We start from the raw sequence: 18822 nt of genomic DNA on the forward strand, positions 1-18822 counted from the left end.
ACGTTAAACAAGCACAGAGGGTCGAAATTACACCTGAGTCTCCCGCTGCGGCGCACCTCGCATACCATATTGTGGTTTTGGCACGTGAGACCTCAGAATTGAATTAATTTTGCCAGCCAAGGCTCTCCCCGTGATCACGCGTTACAAGGAGAGCGTGCACTTCTATGTTCTAGTGAAGCAGGCTGCCAAGTCAGTTCAGGAGCTGGACATAAGCGCCTCAAGATGAGCTCTGAATATGCTGATGCGAAATCGCAGCATGTGCTTGTGAGAACAGCTTTTTTTTTTTGTTTCCCGTGCTAAGTTGTGTGTTTGATGCTCCGGTTGGCGCGCCAATTTCCGCCGCTGGTTGACCATAGTGATGCCAGTACGACAAGTTTTATTTTCTATTTTAACACTTTAATTAAGTGTTTCACTCACGTGTTCAAGGAAGCCCGAAGCTACAGCGCGAAAACACGGCCTCCCCCTCCAACACCCTCCCCTCCAACTGCAGTCATCTAAATTTTCAAGTTGGTATAGTGGAGCCCGATGCGTCGTCTCCAGCTGCAGACGGTCTAGTGGCGCTCGATGTATCTCGCCCCGCTTCGATAAGGCGCTATGCACGGTCAACAGCAAATCAAGGTTCCTCGTTCCCTCCTCCTTACCCGCACCCTCACGTTTCCCGGCTGGGCCTCAGCGATGGTCCGGTCGGCCTTGATGTCTCGCTGGTCCGTGCGTGTCCAGGCTCATCCCCGACATCGCTCGCTTCGCAGTGAGGAAGCGACGACGCGAGCCAAAAAAAAAAAAAAAAAAAAAAAAAAAGTGGAACACTCCGTAGAGGAAGAGAGTACAGAGACAAGACCGACGGGGCTGCATACAGAGCGACCTCGACCACTGGAAGCATCAGCGTGCACGCAACGAACGCGCACGCTGGACAGAAACAGCGCCGCGTGGCGATGTATACGTACGACGACGGCGTGCTCCGGGGGCTTCACGACTCGTGCACGAAAAGTGTCACGGGAGTTTTGGCCGCACTAAGAGGTACCGTGTCGTGCCTTTGCGTGCACCGCCACTGTGCGTGACGCGCGCGCAGACGTGAGCGAGTGCGAGACACGTGTGCGAGTCACGCGTTTGCTTTTGTGGAAGTTGACCGTCGTGAGGGCGGGTATTAGTGAGGACACTGTAAGGTCGCGGCAAGTTGTTGGCGCGTAGAATTGGAGCAGAATTGTTTGAGAAAGAGCGGGAGGTGATAACATCGTAATGAAATTAGGGAAAGGAGTGCGGCGATTGTAGGGAACGTGTCATGCGTGGAACGGATACCGCCGCTGGTGCAATAGGCTAACAGAGTGGCTATCAAGGAAAAAGCAGACAATTGTAGTGGCCTAGGATTTTTGAGGTGATGAGACTAGATGGTTTACGCGTCTGAGGCGAGTTCAGTTGGCGCGGCGCAGCAGTAAAATAGACGTCTATGCGGCAGGCCCTTGTTCTGCGACGAACTGAATTATGCTGTTATGGAAAAGATCACGAACTGTAAAAAAAAAAAAAAAAAAAAAAAAAAAAAAAAAAAAAAAAAAAAAAAAAAAAACAGCCACCTCTCACATGGCGTGGAGGATATTACGTAAAGTAAACGTGCTCGGATATTACCGCAAGCATTATAGACATAAAATTTTGCTACGACGAAAAGCTCCGACTCCCCCACATACAACCTTTAACCCGTTCATCCGGAGCCCTCCACTACGGCGTGCCTCATAATCAGAACTGGTTTTGGCACGTAAAATCCCAGAAAGAAGAAGTTTCCCAGCTCAACGAAAATTTATTTCGATGTGGTGCTGGCATCTTTATGGGATCATCAACTGCACCTCACAAAGTGATAGCGATTGTGAAAACTGTCAGTCCTGCAACACATACTTTATGTAAACGAATGAATTGGGTAAGTTTATCTGGCATAAATGTTATTTTCAACATGGTTCGCCGGCACTGAGAGGAAACAGGAAGTACGCCACTACATGTATATTTCTTTCTTTTTTTCTCGCGTGGGTTAGCAGGTGGTATAATGTCATAATGGAGTTAAATATACGCATGTACACCCGTTTCATAAAGATACTACAACAGTGACCTATACAACGTGTTGTCCATAATCCATGTTTTATAGTCTTCTACTTGATTACTGTTCAATTTCACACTTTTAAGAACACTTTCGCGAATTGTCTTTGTGCCAGGACACGTCCAAAGTAGATGGTGGACATTGTGTCACGACATTCACGCTGGAAACATGAATACTAACCATCCAGTTGAGCTCATTCGTGAACGGTAGCCACCAACTCGAGGCGTAGCCCTCACTTAAGGGCAACAAAACTTATCAGTAGTCAAGTTCGAGGGTACAAGTTCTGGCCATCTCGCATCAAATTTGGAAATTTGCATGCGTGGGACTGGGAGTCGGTTGGCCCAAGAAGGACTAATTATTGATCGCTAGGAGAGGCTTTCGTCGTTAATTGGACTGATTGCTGTAGCCCGAAGATGATGAATTTACCTCTATTCTCATTATCGTGATTTTTCGGAAGAGGCAGCAATACTTTCTCAGAAAATCAAAGTGCCGGCAGCGCCACTATGTCACCGCACCCTCACCTTGCCCCCCGTTCAGCGCATTCCACTTGGCGAATATTATCGGATTTCTTTCGGAAAGATTCTGGTGTTTTACGTGCCAAAACCATGATCTGATCATGAGGCAAGTCGTAGTAGAGGACCCCGGTATAATTTTGACCCCCGGGGTTCTTTAGCGCACACCCAATGCACGGTACAGGGGCGTTTTTGCATTTCTCCCCCATCGAAATGCGGCCGCCGTGTCCGCAATTTGATCCCGCGACCTCGTGCTTAGCAGAGCAATGTTATAGCCGCTAAGCCATTGAAACGCTTTCAGTCACAAAACATCGCTTGCTAAGCATTTCGTGAAATAACCCATTGACTTACTGGCTTTCGCAATGGTATCATCAATTACAAAGACTTCCCGAGAGCTGTACTACCGACAGTGAGTAGAGGTACTCTTCCCAAAAACTACTGCTGTTAGTTAAATGAACCTCCGAAGTTCTGTGCACGCATAATTCTTTGCTGATATATCTATAATCATGGCGATTACCATGCCTACGATCCTGAAGAAGCGTCAGGCTACCGCTTCTTGTGACCTTACTGGGGTGGCCTATAGCAAGCCACTGCTTGACGACTTCATTACAGTCCGGTTCAGACTCATTCGCTCGCGAACTCTCGGTGAAGGCTATGCATAAATTATTGCTCGTTTCTCCGCGTAATTAGCGCTTTCCCTGACCTCACATATTGAGTTAGCCGAATGCCCTCCACAGTGTTCAGGAGCAAGACAGTGGCTGGCTGGGACGATTGCTTTGAAATGAAACAGGAACCTTGACAGGGTGGACGTTATGGAACGCAAGGTCGGGGACGTGACAATTGGAAGCAAATGCCTCCCACTTAATATGACTCGTTGAGACTTGTAAGAAAAACGCTCATGTCTCCTACTGTAAACTGACTTCCACTGCCACGATAAGATGTGATCGCTGGCTGTACATGAAAACAGTTAACACAGTTTCTAAGAACAGTTCACTAAGTTAGCACAGTTCACTAAGAACGAGCTCCATTCATGCCGCTGAAGAAGCAAGCATAGCACTTGCAACTACAATGAGGTGCTCCACGATTTTCTCCGATTCCCGTACAGCTATTAGAAACTACTCCGCCGGCTTCGTCTCAATGGAAGCACACAAGTTACTTATGCACAGTATTAATACTCATAATTACCAGCAACCGGATAGCTCACACTTAGCCTGGTTTCCGGCTCATCAGGGCCGCTCGGTCAGCCTCAATGGCTGCAATCCTAACGAGCAAGCTCACTCTGCTGTGCGAGATCTCACATGCCGCGCATCAGATCGGGAACTGCTCCAGGATGACTGTGGCTCCTACAAAGACCCACTTAGCACTTTTCACGAAATCGCTTCACACTATAGGGACGGCAGGAGGTTTTTTCCTCCCCCCCATCAGAAGCTGAGCAGAGCTCAGGAAGTCACATTAAGAATGCTTCAAACTAAATCTTATCCTACACCTTTTGTTCTTAACAAAATTGACCAGGAGTTTCCCGCGGAATGTAAAAGTTGTGGACACACTCCGTGTCTATTTGATCATATGTTCTGGCTGTGCCCCAACCAAAGGACTTCGGACCTCAACAGTGAGGAGGACTGGAGTCGACACATATCCAGCGAAGTCCTCCAAGATCAACTCCTGGCCGTCCGGAGAGCTCACGACATCGGGAAAGCCTTTGGCCTACCGGTGCCTACGTGTGAGGAGCCACCGACTTAGCCTGGGGGCTTTTGTCCCTCGGGCCCTAGTTTCTCTGGACCAAAATAACGTTCTTGCCATGCCATGCCAGTTAACACAGAGCAAAACACTGATTAAATTCATACTCTAATAACAGCCCTTACAACACACATATCCTGCATACTAAACATAATGGTTGAAGGCAAGTCTGCACTGCAATAAATAATATTTAAACTGCCTTCTTTTTCAGCAGCTTCTACTGATTTTTCGGTTCAACTATAAGTCCTTTCATAAGTATTTGTTCAAGGGGCCAAGGAAACCACTTCTGTGTTTCGGCTCAGATCTGCTTAAATTAAGGAAAAAAAAAACTATTTGCTAATCGCCGAGCATGACGAGTAGGTAAACATAAAACAGGGGCCAAATTTCAAAGCATTTAGTAGGACGTGCTTGTCGCAAAATGCCTTTAAACCGGTTCGTGCATTTCTTTTAAACATTCGCTGCGGTAACAGCGGAAACGAGCCATAGGTCCTTTTCATGGATACCGCAGTGATTTATAGCAGCCACCTAAACGGCATGTGGTATCTTTCGTCAGCTGCGCAATCACGTATTTTTTCCCTTTTGTTTGTTTATGCCAACGATGACTTGGTAATGGGATCGGCTATCGCTAGTGGCCACAGATTGGCACCTATTCACTACTAGGAATGTATATGTATATTTACACAAGAGTTGCTGATTTTGCAGCAAGAGAAGCTGTCCGCTTCAAAAAAGCCATTTTGTTTAACACGTCGCAATGCAAGTAATTAATGCTGTTCTTTTACTTTTTCGATGACACATTGTTGGCAGCGGCAGACGTCAGTAAATTGTTACAATTACTGATTAACTAACAAACTTTTCTAATAGTAAAGAACCCTTCACAAATCATTGCGTCAGTGTACATGTTTCCACTACGTAGTCGAAGCCAGTCACAGCCGCACGCACGGCCACTAAAATTAGTTCCGGTTTCAAGATATTTGACGGGTAGAGTTGGAGACGAATACTTTGGCGTAGCACTGGCTATAGACCCACAATAGGTCCTTTTTGCGAACTGCTGCATAAAACTACGTAACACCAATGCATTTTATCGCACAATTTGGGGGCAAAATCTTGAAACCGGTGCTACAGTCCCAGAATTTCAAATAAGTAGGCATGCTTTGAACACTAAGCAGTTGCGATTCCGCAATCACAACAGCTAATTATCAAATCTACACACCGAAACAATAATTTAGTTAAAGTCACACATTTCCAGCTTCCACCTCCGCTAATATTCTGCAACAAAAAAATGGCGCCAAGTATGTAAGCAAAACCGTTCATGCTTGCAGTAGTGCTAAACAGAGCGACGAATTGGGCTAGTTTGTGAACGTTCATCTTCCTTGTCATATGTACGGCACACGCAAACGGAGACAACACGAACACTGACTGTAAAGGAAGACACAAGCTTACGAAACACTTTTTCGAGACAGTCTGTGTCTTTTTTCCTAGCCGGTGTTCCTTTTGGCCCCTTTATAGTATGTGCCGTACATAGCACAAGGAACAGTGAATGAACTTCAAGTAGCGCTCAGATAAAGTTTCTTTAGCCCGCAATATTTTTTCTTTTTTTTTTCTTTTTCTGTGAGGGCATGTCTGAGGCGGTGGAATCCCAGAAGAAAAACAAACCAGAAATCGCTGTAGGAAGCCGTTAGCGGCAGGGCAGGTCGAGTGAATGAATATGAAAGAGCGAACACCGGATAGTAAATCAAGAAGGAAAAAAAAAAGCACCGCAATACGAGACAGGAACAGTGGGGGTCGTCACGTCCTGCGCGCACGCGTGCGAGCGCTGCCCGGGGTCAAGCACGAATTCGTTTCCCGTTGATAATGAGCCGGATCACGTCGTTAGAGGTCAGCCGTTGCATAACGCCCGGGAATGACGCCGCGTGCTGCTGGAAGCCCGTACAATGAGCGCTGTAGCGGTCGCGTAGATTTTCGTACTGCGTTTACTACAGGAATACATGGCGCTGCTATAGTTTGTCACCGTGGGAATTACGGACAGCGCGTGGTTTTTCTATACGCCAGTAAATCTTCGTCGAGAGAGCATGGACCGTGCTCCTGTAGTGTGGTTTCAGACTCCTGGCCAATAAATGTCCGCCGGCCGTCGGTCATTCGATGCATCCGTCCGTCCGTCCGTCCATCTGTCAAGTCATTTGTTATTGTGAGGCATAAATGAATAAAAATAAAAGCCTCTGCCCACACCATAAGAATATAGCAGGCGCGTCTGTCAAGTCAGTGAAGTCGGTGAAGTCAAGTCAGTCAAGTCAAGTCAACACTTCCAACCACTAATACTGCGGGTCCCGCCGGCCATAAGCATTCATCGACAACTTGAGAGGACAGGACCTCACATAATATCAAAATGCTGTGTGTTTGCCTCAAAACATTCCGTCAGGCGGAAAAAGTTTTCGGCTCTGAATTTATTAATACTATCCTTAATACAGGCAAAACTTATGAGGCAGACAAATGCGTACAAATCCTCTGGATTCCAGCCCACACACCTCTAGATCAACCGGAGTTCAGTCCAAACGAGGTGGCCCACAACGTGGTTCGAGGTCTCACGTTCCGAGCCGCGTTCGAAGAAGCAGCCACCCGAACAGACACCTCCGCGGTGGTGTGGGAATGGGACGATCGGCTCACTAAATTCTGTGACATTACTCAACATTATCGAATGCAAAGGCGTGAGTATCCACCGCCTCACCCCAAGCTCAATCGGGCCCAGTCCGTTCAATGGCGGCAGCTACAAACACGAACATACACGAACCCTGTCATGCTGAACCATATATACCCCGAATTATATACAACCAATTTATGCCAGTATTGTAACACCAGAGCCACACTAGATCACATCCTATGGGCATGTCCAGCATTAATCAGCAATACTGGGGTCGCGGCCTCCAATGAGGGCCTTCGGGCGCGTTGGGGGACTGCGCTGCTCAGTTCAGGCCTGGACCAGCAACTGTGGGCTATCCAGCAGGCCGAGGAAGCTGCCGGGAGACACGGTCTCTCCGCTGGCTCCTAGGTGGGAACCCAGCCCAGCAATCTGCCGGAAATAAAGTTCTTCTCTCTCTCTCTCTATTTATTTGTTCTACAGCAAAGCTGTATATGGCTAGGCGAAACCAAAATCTGTCCGTCCGTTGAGCGCAATAGCTGTCATCATCAGCAATGGCTCGAGCGTCGTCGTCTTCTTCCACAGCTGGCTCTGTTGCCGCTCATCATTCCAGCGTAGAATTTCACTTTTCTTCGGTCGTCGTAATGAGGAGGCCGCGTTCACGGGGGCATAGGCTTTTTCTTAAGGGGGTATGAGCCATTCATTGTCTTACGTGAAAGACATTTAATTTGGAGCAATTTCATTTTGAAGAATCGCAAGTGGCAATGCGACAACGCCGGACTGCGTTCATACCGTCCGTGACGTCGTTCTCTCCGTCGCAACCTAACGTGTGTGTAACCTCATTAAGAAACACAAAGACGTAAACAATAATCGAGGAAGACTTTAAGGGACCGTCAGGACTAACCCAGTGATAAACACCGGGACCATACGTTTCAGCTTCACTGGTTAACCATCTGTACGGAGTGCTTGGGTGGTGATTATTTAAAATAAATTGATCAATTTCGGCACCTGACGATATGCTACTCGCTATATATTGAGAGAATCGGACCATAAACCTTGGTAAATTACTTTCGATGTCCACTGTATTTTCCCCCGTAATGTTCTGGAGACAGTCGAGAAAAATCAGTTATAGCTCAATGCTAATAATTGTTATTCAACATAATTCCCATGATAATTCATCTTCAATGTCGTTAACGTAAGAAGCCACGAGGATGTTCCGAAGCCAGAGGAACAAAGTTTACTCTAATATTTCTATCTTATCTTTCTTCCGCTGATTTAGCCGCCGTTGACATGGTGCATGTAGACGCTAGATTTTCGTCTACAGTAAGGTTAATGCGAAACTACTTGCTGTCTGCACACGGTAAATAAAGAAAGAAGGTCGTGTAATCCAGCTTCCAGTAATAATATAGTGCCACGTCGCGTGCAGTGAGTACACTATGAACACGGAAGCTCAAGATTGGCCGGCCGGTAATGTCTAAGATTCCACGCGATGCTTATGTCTGATTGCACTTCAAAGGAGCCGGCGCTCGTGTCAGAAGAAAGAAGACACTCGGATCGGTGCGCATTGATTGCAGTGAGCTTCGTACATGAGTGCAATAGAAACGCCATCAGTGCTTGGGTAAGCGATGCAGTGTGGGATGGACGGTCGTTACGGTCGCTACGCCACGGTGTGTACAAACACAGATCGCGCTTCGCTTGACCTCTTTGCCTGATTTGTATAACTGTCTGTTGCCCCGAGAATGTCTTCCTGGTAGCTGAAGTGGTGTTGCTGACATGTTTTAGTAATGGCTCTGGTAATCTCATCTAGTACCCACAGAGTAACAGACATCGCGCGAGAGACAAGTAGATGGTATAGAACACTTCGCCTCGAATGTCGTGATCCAAACATCACCGGGCTGCTTGTTAAACGTAACTACGTGGTTGTGCGACGTGCATTCACTGCTTGGAAAACGATTATTATACATTATCTTCGAAAATAAACTTGACACAGATAACATGACCCACGTGAGCGCTTGTGTTCGTCGTGTTTTATGTGTGGTGTCTGTTTGGGGCCGTTAAAAAAATTATATATATTGTAAATTCCCACCAATCTACCCAGCAGAAGTTCCTTAGAAAAAGATTATTTCGCTAAATCGCCATCAGAATTTTGCGACACAAGACGATGACACAATAGCACCAGGATGCAACAATACATTATATGCATGAAGTCCATGGGCGTAGTCTACCCCGTATAGCCGAGTATGTGGCACAGTTCCAAGGGTACGTTTTGGAGCGCGGCTCATTGAAGGTGATCCTTAATACAGGTGTGCTTGTGCCACATTACAAATTTCCCTCTGAACACTAACTCTGCAGGACCTCGATAAAGTTGTTACCAACCAACACTGAATGTCGAGGGTACAAAATGTAAAGAAACCATCGATGATTGCCACTGTAAGCGAATGGACGAACGCTTGCAGAAAGCTACGTGCTTTAATAAATAAATGATGCCACTAGCCAGCACACACACACACACACACACACACACATATATATATATATATATATATATATATATATCATATCATAAGAAGCCAACAAACATTAACACCAAGGACAACATAGGGGGAATTACTTGTACTTACTGATTGAAATTAATGGAAATGAAAATGGATGAAAAAACAACTATCCGCAGGTGGGGAACGAACCCACGTCTTCGCATTACGCGTGCGATGCTCTCACCATTGAGCTACCGCGGAACTGTTTTCCCATCCACTTTCTGGGGTATTTATGTTTTACAACTAGAACTAACCCTGGTAGTGTTAGCCAGCGCCACCACTCACAAACCTTGGGGCGGATGTGGAACATCCTTTCTGCCGCAGGCGTCACGAGCACGTGATCTTTTTTGGGTGTTGGCAACTGGTCAATAAACCCACATATGCTACCTGAAGGCATATGTGGGATATATATATATATATATATATATATATATATATATATATATATATATATATATGCAGGGTGCCCCAACTATCATGCACCAAGTTTTAAAAATATGCAAGTGCCACGTAGATGGAAGGAACCAAGGTAATGTTGTTTGCCGTTACTTGGAGTTACTGAGATTATTTTTGCATTCCGCCTAATTACATAATTAGTCTCAAATCATATATTTAGATGAAACGTGTCAATGAGAAAATTGCAGCGCAACATGAGAAACTCCCGATACAGCTTCCTTTTTTTTTTTTGCTGAATACGTGCGACATAAAAGTGCTTTTCCGAGCTTGAAAGAAGCCCGCGAATGCACGCAAAGTTTCCGTAGTGGCCAGTCGCGTGGTAATTTTAAGTGTATTGTAATTACGTTTGCTATGGTCGGATTGGACCTCGCTTCCCAAGCACAGCAGCAAGATGCATTAAACATTATGCCACAATCACACGTGTACTTCTATCATGTGTGCGTCAACTACCTTTTTGAGGTGATCATCGGTTGTGTCACATTGCGTAGCACGGGTATTCGAAAGCACGTGCACTGTTTCATGCAGGCATGTAGGAATTCGGGCACTCATGGTGCTTTGGGGCGCCCTGTGAGGCTATCCAACGTGTTACCCCACCCCCAAAATTTTCTCTTTCATTCCGCTAATGGGACACTAAAGAGAAATGGTAAATTAGTTTAGAGTGCTAGAGCATGTGTTTTAAACTTCATTTTCGTTAATTTTGCGGTAGCAGGTACAGAAAATGTTAGTCAAAGTTACATGTTTTGAATTTCGTGCGTAGGCTCCAACGCCGGCGCGTCATGGTTGCATCACAGATTCCAACTTTGGATATTTTTATATTTGGAATGTTGTGACTCAGTAAGGGTTATAAAACTTGTTAAGCTGTGTTTGGTTTTTCTAGTATCCAAAGTAGTTCATATTAAAGAAATTAACTGGACCTAAGCACAAGCCCTTAAAAACTATGACTTTTTTTGTAATTTGAAATTAATTTGCTCGTACTCGCGGTAGTTTCAACGCAATAGCTGCCGAATAGGCGAATGTAATCGACAAATCCGTGACGTCATTATGAGGTAATGGACTACACAGTGTAGTAGTAATCCAGGGAAAACACAGGGAATGCGGCAGATAGAAATTCAAGACGATGAGCAACATGAAAACAAGGTGACGGCAGGAGCCAACGTTTCGACAAGGGGACTTGTCGAAACGTTGACTCCTGCTCTCACCCTGTTCTCGTGTTGCTCATAGTGTGGTAGTAAAAATCGAAAAGAAGGTAGGGCTTTCGATTTCACCGTTTATAGAAAACATACGCCAATCCTCCACTATATACAGAATTCCATGTATTTCCTTTATCCTCCTTAACGCACTCATTAGAAGTTGCAAAACGCTGCACACGCAAAAAAAAATTTTTTTTTGAAAAATGTGCCCATGGATCGCAAGATACAGTCAGCCTATCCGCTGCAGGCACGCGGGCTTTGTCGCTGCCATGGCCACTGCGTAGGTCAACAGCAGATGCGGAAGTGATCCAGTCGCTTCTCGCGCGCGAACGCAACAGCAACGCAGACAGACGGGATGTATGGCTTGTCTATCCATCGCCTATTGTCTCTCGGCAATTGCACCGGGCAGCGTCTCCGCGCCAGCTCAACCCTTCCGCTGAGACGGCCGTCCGACTCGTTTCGACCAAGCCCAATGCTCACCCGACGCCACGGCCGAAACCAAACAACTACGCCATTCCGAAGCAACGGCCCACGACGCTCAAAGCACGCGGCTAAGGTGACCCCCAATCACGTCGTTACACGCAGCCGAACAAGACGCGGCTAAACGGCTTAGCAGCAACAACAAAGCGCAGAGCGGTGGGCAATGAAACAAGCGATCATTCGGGAACGATCGTATAGTACGCACTGCACAGCCCGACCAAGTCGATGAGATGGCCGAGCCTGATTGGCGTAATGGTGTCGGAACTGCTCCCCGTGCGATTGGCGACCGCCCCATCCTACACGAGCTGCAGCCCCCCCCCCCCCCCCCCCCCCCCCCACCCGAAAACGTGACAGACCGTCGCTGTGATACGCAGAGCAGCTACTTTTTTACTTCTTCGTCGTCTTCTACATATTATCGTCGTCGATTTTTGTCTTCGTCTACTCCCGTTCCTCAGTAGGGGTGGCCCGTAAGTGGGCCGATCGTGGCCTTCTGTGCACGGTCTGACACGTCGGTCACTTCGGTGAGATGAGTAGAAAGATGAACCTTAGCGGTTGTTCCTGCCACCCTCCTCCTCCTTTTCGTCCTCTTCCTCGTAGTATCTTTTTATCTCTTTTTTATCCAGTACGCTGCAGTGTGCTTACCTCGTTCGGGCGGGCGTTCGCTCGGCGCTTATTACGGGGGGCGCGTTGGAGAGCCCTCGCCCACCGGCTGCTGTGTAATTGAGCATGGTTCATACACGCGTGTTGTTCGTATCTACGGGAGTGTTCTTTCTTTTTGTGTGCGTGTGTGTGTGCTGCGTGTATGGTTGAGTATACCACGTAAGCGAGCTGCAGATTCTGCGGAAGGGGGATGTGCACGTCACGCGGTTGGCTGTCGTAGATTTATGCGTGTGGGCGTTTTTTGTGGGGCTCGTAATAGAGCACCGTTGCTCACGACTGCGAAGGAAAATAACTGAGGAGTGGCACGGTTTGAAGACGAGAGACAGACACTCTATTTTCCCTCTGTTCTCTGTTTTTGCTTTCCTGCGTCCCCTATCGGAAAAGCAGGGTGATAACGCGAGATCAAAAGGTGCCCGGTCTACGTATCGCGATATAGCGATAAAGAGCCGCTGGTCAGTAACAATCGCAAGTCTCAGTCTGGATGCAAATGCAGTATAGACTTTACTACACAGACCAATGTGCGCGTCATGAGCAATGAGCTTTATAGTGATTAACTACTAACTCCGTTAAGTAGAGTGCATCTGCACTCTTTGTAGTGGGCTTTCATGCATTATAGAGTGAAAGTATTGCGGCTGGAGACTGGTTCCTAGATTCATTCATTCATTTCTTGCCATATGTACGCAATGCATAGCGCTGCTGTCGCAATCTGTAGGCATTCGTACAAAAGGGAAGCTTGCTGGAAACAAGCAAGCGCTAGTTAACACGCCAACTTTAGAATCATTACCCCAACAAACAGTAATTGCTCTGTCATATTATCGCGGGAAAAACTACCTTCACAATTCCTCCTGTGAAGGTAGTTACAGTTATATATATAGGTAGTTATAACTTGCCACTTGCAAGTTATAATCCTTTACCATGTACCTCAAGCATGTGAAGCTTTATGCCTACTATCCGATTACCCCATGTGATTGAAAGTCCACTCCTAATGCCATATAACATAACTGGACATGGGCCGTGTGCTAAATCTTTCTATTGAGAACAGTAAAGAAAATTTTGAACACACTACAAAAAGAACGCGGCCCTGTACTTTCGCAGGGAAGACCGGAGCAATGCACTACGGTAATATTTGTCAAATAGCGCGTAAAACGTTTTCGGGAAGCATATACACAACTCTTATTATTATAATTTTGTGAAAGCTACCAGTGACCTGGTTCATCGGTTTCTGTGATTGACCCTCACACGAACTTTGTGTCTTCGCCCCCGTTATTACAGCGTAAGCTGTTATGGGCTCATTCCCATAGCCGTTTCGGTTCGCGATGGTGTCCGCCGCCGCTGCCGCCGCCGCCGACGGCGTCCGGCGAACGTAATCGCTACCACTGTAAATGCGACAAAGTACCCGGTTCCCGCCGGGATCGAACCCCCGCCCGCTGCGTGGGAGCCAGATACTCTACCACTGAGCCACGCAATTTTTTTTCTTTATTGCCGTCTTCGATGTACAAAATCAAGGGTTACAAAGGATAAAACGTGCGAGCCACACTTTGGCCAACACAGCACTGAAATCTTTTCAGCGACACCAGTTCATGCAGTACAGACATCCATTGTGGTGGATCAGGCTGTGCTTTGTACGCGTCTCTCACGTAAACTACACTCTCAATGAAGTGTTCTCGCACCGGTATCACAACGATGTCTGCATGTTCAAATTGCATGCGAGTTTTCCACATAGCGTGGAGGCCCAGGACCATAGTGAGGTCATACGGTACTTCCTCTGAAGTATCCACTGGCAAAAAGCGAATTCCATACGGGTCCAGGGGTAACTGTTTCTTCAGCGTTCTCTGCAGAACGTCCCAGTGAAAGATGGGGTCCCAGCAATCTAGGAAAACATGTTCTATTGTTTCTGGTTTTTACATAAAAAGCAGTTGGTGTTCCAGGGGATGAAAATACCCTTGCTATGAAGCCAGGTCTTAATGGGAAGTGTGTTTGTATGTAATTGGAAGAAGAAGGACTTATTTGATGGCCGTACTGGCATTTTCTTCACACTCTTTAGAACGTCCTGTCCGGGGCCTCCACGGTGTGGCGAACGGTACAAAGGTACAGGGAGCATCGTGTCCACAAGATCTCTGTACAATTTTTTCTTTGTAACGAGTGGACAGATACTGCTGTGAAAAACGCACATTCAACATCCAATACGACAGCACCACTTCACCCACTGAGCCACGCAAGCACTTGCTATCGGGCGCGGAAAAACCCTTTAAAACAGGCGCAGACGATCCGAGCCTCAGCCAGTATGGTGGCGCCATCTAGTTAAGGCGCCTGCAAACGCATCGAGCGCAGGCGAGGACGACGAGATGCCATTCAGACGAGGCGCGCAATAAAAAAAACGCAATCCCCAGTCTACGCCAGTATGGTGGCGCCATCTAGTTAAGATGCCTGCAAACGCAGCGTGCCCGACATGTGAGTTGCATTTGTATGGCTTGATAGGGCTCAGCAGACTGCTGTGCAGAGAGCATTACAAGCCGCAGCTCGCCGTCGACGCCGGGCGGACAGTTCAGATCGTTCTCGTCAAAACGAGGCGAACAGACTGCCGCGAAGACCCTGTTGTGCGTGGTGCCCAATTGGAGATACTCTAGAGCCGCTGCACCAGCTTACGCTGTGGACTGTGCAGCGTGTGCCGCGCAGGCCTGTGACTTTTTAATTTATTATTTGACCAATACCGCATGGCAGCCTCTGCATTCCGACCTCACCAATTGAGAGATATAACCGTAGTGATGGCCTACTAGCATAGACATATACCCGATTACCAGGAGACGTATCACATAGAAGCACGGTATAGTGAATGGCGACACCTGGAGGTGCTGAGACAAACCACAACTTAAAAAAAGAGAAAGAAAGAAAAACATTGATGTGTAGCGCTGACAATTCCAAATAAAGCGACAAAAATAATTTTCCAGTCGAATATATCTGCCACCGTAGACACGTTCATACCAGCAATTAATAAAATACTGAAGTTCGTTATAATACAATGAATAAAATTTGCATGCATACCTTTGTTTAAGCCACGCGCGGGGAAATGTCGCCGCCACCATCGTATGCTGCCATCTATGTCTCCCAGTGTTTGTCTGAGATACGGCACGTCTCTGGGCTAATATATGTGGTCGTAGCGGACCACTAACATGATCTGCGAGAGTTGCGATTCCTGAGGCCTATAAGTTGTAGAATTCCACCTCGTGGACACCCTGCGCACTCGGCCCATCACCGCTATCGGAGTTGCGCCTGGAGTCGTGTGCGACGACATAACTACGATGCGCGCGCGCATTTGGGGTGTTAAGTGGCCGGCTGTAAAACACTCGTTGTGTGTACGTAAACTTTCTATCACATTTGTTCTGCCCCGCCTAGGTGCTTCGGAAGGGAAACAGCAAGCTGGTCCCACATTCTGGCGCCCACCGTGGGGCCCGAATCCATGTTTTGAGCAAAATTTAATTAAATTATGGGGTCATACGTGCCAAAACCACAATGATATTGATGATTAAAAGGGCACTAAAGAGAAACACAAATTCCGTTTATACTGATAAAGTAGTCTTTAAAAACGTTATGTTCCTTAATTTTGTCGTAAGATAATGTTTCTTATAAAGGAAAATGAAGGTGAAACTTCCATTTTCACTTCTTTAATTCCGCTCCGAAACCGAAGCCGCCGGAGCAAAACTTCTGCCCCCCCCCCCCTTCCCTTCTCTCCATCCGTGCCCATCGCGCGACGGGAGATGGCGCAGTACCTCCCCGCTTTCCTCCTTCGCGCGCGCGAGATTGAGCCGCCACCGTCGGCTCACCCTCGCATGCTTTCACTCGCATATATAGCATACGGCGCGAGGCGACGATGGTATCACCCTTGGAATTTATACGGAGCACCACGGCGACGCCGACGACAACGGTAAAAATATGCCTGGAGTGTCCATGTAATAGCTATCGAAATAATAAGTAAATAAATAAATAAATAAATATTGCCGCGTTCAGGTTTTTCGCTCCTTGACGATACAATGTAATCTATCTTAACCGCAAAAAAAAAAATTACGTGGCCCACGTGGACACCAGCACTGCACCTTCTTCTAATACTGTTAGATTGTCGCCACTGCCATTACTTCGTTGCCGACTTAGTCCTGGCTGACTTGCTGTTTCTTTTGAAAATTCCTTCGCGCTACATGCCTCAAACTCCTCAGTTGTATCGTGTTTCGAATTCCACGTAAAATCAACCGGCAGCATACAGGGTGCTTCACGTAACTTTGGCATGTGAAAATGCCACGTAGCTATACAGAACCAAGGTAATGTTGTTTGCCGTCGCTTGGAGATGAACAGAATACTTTTCGCATTCCACCTAATTACATCATCATCATCATCATCAGCCTATATTTATGTTCACTGCAGGACGCAGTCCTTTCCCTGCGATCTCCAATTAACCCTCTCTTGCGCTAGTTCATTCCTACTTGCGCCTGCAAATTTCCTAACTTCATCACCCCACCTAGTTTTCTGGGAAAACGTGAAAAACTCCCGATACAGCTTTCTGTTGCTCGATACGTGCTACATAGAAGTGTTTTTCCGAGCGTGAAAGAAGCCCGCGAATACGTGCAAAATTGCCGCGCGACTGGCCGCTCGAGGCACTTTGCGTGTATTCGCGGGCTTCTTTCACGCTCGGAAAAACGCTTTTATGTAGCACGTATTCAGCAACAGAAAGCTGTATCGGTAATTTTTCATGTTGCTGTACAACTTTTTAATTGACACTTTTAATGTAATTATAATATTTTTGAAGTTGATTATTTAAATAAGACTAAAATAATTTGTGCATCTCCAAGCGACGGCAAACAACATTACCTTGGTTCTGGCCAGCTACGTGGCATTTTTTATATTTTTAAAGTTTGGCCCAAGTACGTGAAACACCCTGTACACATTTTTCATGTTCCTAGCGGCGATAACCAACATTCAACCGCCCACAGAATAGAAAGTCCTTATAACGCTTATTTTCTTGTTGTTCATAAGTCACTGTTAGTAGGGAGTTCTAGAATAGCGGAAAACAGCAAAAGCAAGGATTCAGCGTTAGCGTTAGCGTTGCGTGCTGGAAACTGCGCATGCGTATAACGTAAACGTAGCCAGCCAGAACGTACGTACGCTATTTCCGGAATATAGCGTTCAACGCTAACGCATGCAAGGGATTCCGTACCTATAGGCAAGATGGCGGCGCCTGTTAAGCGACAGCCGTCCACTTCGGATCTATCGAGTCGTCGGCCTACACTGTTCGGCTCATTAGTTCCCCACTAATGCTCGTGTTTGCTTTAGATTTGTGTGATGATGCTTCGACAGCGGTGTACAGGTGACAATCGGGCGTTGTTTTCGATATACGTTCTCGATTAGCGGCGGAGTAGGCTTAGCGAGAGGGTTTGCTCATGTTTGCTCATGTTTGCTGTATCCGCCTCGACTTGCCGCCCAAGTGTATTTGCGTTAGCGTTAGCGCTTTGCTCCGTTCCGCTATTCTAAAGCATTACCTTGCACCGCGCAGTGCAGCCTTTCTTTGCGGTAGCGTTGCGTCGCACGGTAACGCTAACGTAAGCGTTTTCCGCTATACTAAAACTCCCTAATGCGGGAATGGTGGGCCACGGGAAGAGCAAGCAGCGTAGTTCTACATCGCCAAATGAGTGACACAGGGGTAGTCCACAATAAAATAGGTAGCGCATCGGCCTGCTGTGCTGACGGAACAAATTTCAAAACCAATTCCGCCAGACCAACTTGAGTGACTGAGTATATGGCACTCTCTACCTAAGAACTCTTTTAACTCCGACATGGGTCTCTGGGGATGCGGCATCGGATATGCGGCGTTGAGTATCTAGCGCTCTTCCATTAACCTTTTGGCGCCGGCGTGAGTCACTGCGTATGTGCCACCCGGCCTGTGCTGCTTTTCAATGAACCTCTCTAACGACAAATTAGATAACTAGATATAAACCACTGGGCACGTGCCACTCTACAATGACACAAATGATCCTTTAAATTTCTCTAATGCTCGGCGGCATTGAACCCACGCCACACGCGGTGCTTACGGTGCCGCCGCTAGATTGCGCAACGTGTGTACTGGGAAGAGCGAGTGAGTGGAGCCCGGCCGCATACATGTTTCGGCGTTGGCAATACGATGCGTAGCTATGTTGCTTCAATGCTATTCGCATTCATCATATAATGAATTCTACGAAATATTTTGCTCCCGTTTCTGTTGAATTTACCCTGCGTGTTGTTGTTTGTGAAGTATCGTTCTCCTAACTGTACTTTTATTTTCAAGGTGTTTGTTTTCTGTTTTCTCGTAGTGCGTCTAGTTGTTTTCTCTTCGTGTTTATCGTCTCGCTCTTTTTGTCCTTACGCTCTCTTGTAATTGTTTTTCTTTCCTCTTTCTTGTCTCGATCGATATAGCGAAGTTGTACTTGAAGCGGAACACTTCGTTATATCGCGAATTTTGGTAATTCGAGGTTCGTTATATCGAGCTTTGACTGCATGCGTGCGCTAGCGTGGATACCTT

The 18822-nt window shown here is 46.8% G+C and overlaps 1 non-coding gene across 1 annotated transcript; it reads right to left on the minus strand.

Moving 5' to 3' along the window:
* Positions 1-9624: 9624 nt before the first annotated feature.
* Trnat-cgu (transfer RNA threonine (anticodon CGU)) lies at positions 9625-9696 on the minus strand. The gene has a single exon. It is a non-coding gene; the product is annotated as a tRNA-Thr (tRNA).
* Positions 9697-18822: the final 9126 nt, after the last annotated feature.

Source organism: Dermacentor silvarum, chromosome 10, assembly GCF_013339745.2.
Source record: "Dermacentor silvarum isolate Dsil-2018 chromosome 10, BIME_Dsil_1.4, whole genome shotgun sequence".
Lineage (NCBI taxonomy): Eukaryota > Metazoa > Arthropoda > Arachnida > Ixodida > Ixodidae > Dermacentor > Dermacentor silvarum.